This window comes from Octopus sinensis, unplaced genomic scaffold (assembly GCF_006345805.1).
Source record: "Octopus sinensis unplaced genomic scaffold, ASM634580v1 Contig14661, whole genome shotgun sequence".
NCBI classification, from domain to species: domain Eukaryota; kingdom Metazoa; phylum Mollusca; class Cephalopoda; order Octopoda; family Octopodidae; genus Octopus; species Octopus sinensis.
The window spans coordinates 6,251-10,000 of NW_021833298.1; positions in this window are offsets into that span (position 1 = coordinate 6,251).

Sequence of the window (3,750 nt, forward strand, 5' to 3'; positions counted from 1 at the left end):
TCTAGAGCAGAAGACGTTAGGAAGGGGACCTGGCAGTAGAAACGATGCCAAACATGGAATGTGTGAGAAACATGACATCCTCTGTCCTCTCTGAGTGAGAAAGGATTCTAAACAGCAATCAATGTGGACAGTGACAGTCTGTCCAGCTCAGGACAATAGGAAGGGTGGGTAGATGATGATGGATTATAATATACTTACCATTTTTACCACAATAGCTACGGTTGAATCCTGATTTATTTATTCCACGAACAGCTCCTTCAGCAGTACCATGCCAAAGGCCATTGACTTCATTTGTGATGTTTGGATTTTCTACCTCAAACTTTCTTTTCAATACTTGGTATCCATGGTACAATGTTTTATTTTGAATTCTCTCAATCTGTAGAAAAGGAAAATACATTTATGAAAAAACAATCAGTTCACTTCTTTGACAAGGAAATAACATTTGTGGTGAAAAACCCCAACCCTATCTGCTTTTTTTTTTCTTTTTTATTTGATACCAATTTTGATTCGGCTGTAAATTTTGGTAAGGCATAATAGTTTAGCTGCAAAATGGTGTTGCATTTACAATTCAATGCAAGAAGTTAAAGCAGAGGTATTTTTGTTGCGCAAAGATTTCTTGTGAATATCCAAAAACACATAGAACCATCCCAAAATAGGTTCATACAATGAGATTTAAGTCTTTTATACAAACAAAATGTCTCTTAACAATAAACCATCAAATATTGTTTATAAACAGAAGTAAAAATACAAACTTTGATTATACGATAGGAAGGCAAATTCTGACGGAAAGTGGCCTGGATGTCATCATATTCTGGTCCATTTGTGACTGGAACAATTTTAAATAATTCCTCGTCTCCCATTGGTGACCATGTAACAGGGACCGATTCTAGAGGCCAAACAGAATATTTCAGAACAACAAAAATATTATGAACCTTTTTCCTGTTGAAAATTTTGAAAAAAAAAACAAAAAACAAAAAAAAAAAACAGGAATATTTTGACTAATTTTTGGGTTTAGACAAGGAATATGGAAATATAACAGAGCAGTAGTAGGGGAGTATTGAAATAGTGGTGGTGGTGTCCTGGAAACACCTACCAAAGCTGACTTTAGAGCAGAATACAGTTGTTGGTTGTGCCAGATTGTATCCAAGCATCCGAGCCATGCCAGCATGGAAAACAAATGGTAAAAGAATATGCTGCTGCTGGTGACCTGTATATCATCATCATCATCGTCATTGAAAGTTTGTTTGCCATGTTGGCATGTCTTGGAGAGTTTGACAGGAGCTGATAAGGCCACACCAGCTCCCATTGTCTGCTCTGGCATGGTTTCCACAGCGGGAAGCCCTTCTTAATGCCAACCACTTTACAGAGTGTAGTTGGTGCTTTTGAAATGGCACCAGCACCAGTATCAACTCTGCTGTGGTGGATGGGTCTTCTGGAGTACAGCAAGCCGCCAGATATCTCGGTTCTTTCTTGTTTCCTTCATAAGGCTCAGTGTCTTGAGACTGAGCCCCAATACCTTGTCCCATATATTCCTGGGTCTCCCTCTTTCACGAGCTCCATCCACTTTAAATGATGGATACTTCTTTATGCAACTGTCCTCACCCATTTGCATCACATCACCAAACCAGTACACTCTTCTCTCTTGCACGCTGCATCTAATTCCTCTTATGCCCAACTTTTCTCTCAATGCACTAGAGATCTTTGGTTTCTGAATTTTCTCCATCCTATTCTTATTCTAGCAATTACACTTTCCATGCATCCTCCCCCCACAGCTAATTAGATCCCCTAAGTAGCAGAAATTATCCACTGCCTCTGAAGAGCCTCCAAAGCATTTGAGAAAATCAATTTCCTAAATATCTCTAATTTTTATGGTTCCCACGCATCTTCCACAGACAAACACTACCTTCTCTGATAATCTTCCTATTACTCCACTGCACCTCTTGTGTGTCCATAGCTTGCACTGTGTACACTGTATAGAATCCTGCCTACACCTTTCCTATATACTGAGCAGGAACATTTACCTGATGGGAGAAGGATCCTCTTTGTTTACTTAAGTTAACCTTAAGGCCCTTTGCTAAGTTAAGCTTAAATCACCCTTAGATTCCAGGTTTCTCTTCCACAACTAGAATTTATTTTCTAGTTCTGTTACAGAATCTGCCAGATATTTTAAGCATATCAGTAGTGACTCCTGGTGGACCAGGGTGGGCTCTCCCTGTCTTCATATCCTTATGGGGGAAGATTAAATAAATTAAAGATTTAACAGTTATCTTTTAAGGTACTAAAGAGATATACAAGGGTATGTATTAACGACCATGGAGGGGGGTAAGTTTACATTTGGATTTATGGAAGAATTTAAAAGTGCAGAAGAATTTACATTTACATATTGTGAAGGCTTCGTTGTGTTTGTTAAGCAATTTTGGTGAGTTATGGGTTCAAATTTTGAGGGCTTCTTTTAAGCAGAGTCCACAAATGGAGTGCAGGTCCTGACATGGGATGTCAGAGTCTATTATAGCCCAGGAAAGTCTATATTGTATTTTTCTATTAATCAGATGCTGTATGGGACTGGTTTGTGATGTGGAATTGCTCTTTATATTTAAATGAGTTTCAATGTACAGAATATCTTTGTTTGATCCAATATAGTAATTATTGGAGTTATCTAATATGTTGTGGACAGTGCATTGATATACCATGTTGAATGTTTTGCATTGGGCTTGCAGTGGGCATTCAGTCCCAGATCTGAAGCTGCAGTTATCTATTCTGTGATGGTTAGTTGGAGAGAGGGATGAAATAGTACTACTTCTAGCAGACAAGTTAAACACTTAGTTTGTATTAGGTGATTCGTTCATGATATTGTTGTTATCATTGCTGTTATTTCTGTCAATATCACTGCCATCATTACCATTATTATTATTACTGCCATTATAGCTATCATAGTTATTATTATTACTAGTAGTAGTAGTAGTAGCATTGGTAGTGGTGGTGATGGTGTTAGTGTTATTATTCTAACTATTAGTAGTAGCGTTTATGGTAAGAGTGTTAGTAATAGTATTATTTTCGGTAATGGTAATATTGCCATTGGTGGTTGTCTTATTGCTGGTGTTATTATTAGTTATAGTAGAGGTATTAGTAGTTGTAGTGGTTATAATATAGTTAGTATTGTTAGTATCGGTATTCCTATTAGTATTAGCGTTGGTTTCAACTGTGCACCCATTTTCCTCCAAAGCAAGGATTATATTATCTATGTTTAAGCCATTCAAAGCGTTAGGGCCAGGCGCATTTTTATATTATTGCGATCAGTGTTAGTGATCTCGTTGTGTAGGTCTAGGATAGGGTTGCATGCATTTAGATGGTGAGAGCTAAGTTTACGCTTGTTAGATGAGCTCATAATAGATTCGCTTAGGAAAAAAAATACGGTCATAAAGAATGAGAGTGAAAGAAAATACTTGTTTCAACAAAGAAGAAATAATAATAATAATAATATATTAATAATAATATTAATAATAATATTAATAATATTAATAATGATAATAATAATAATGATAATGATAATAATGATAATGATAATAATAATAATATTAATAATAATAATAATAATATTAATAATAATAATATTAATAATAATATTAATAATAATAGTAATATTAATAATAATATATTAATAATAATATTAATAATAATAATATTAATAATAATAATAATATTAATAATATTAATATTAATAATAATATTAATAATAATAATATTAATAGT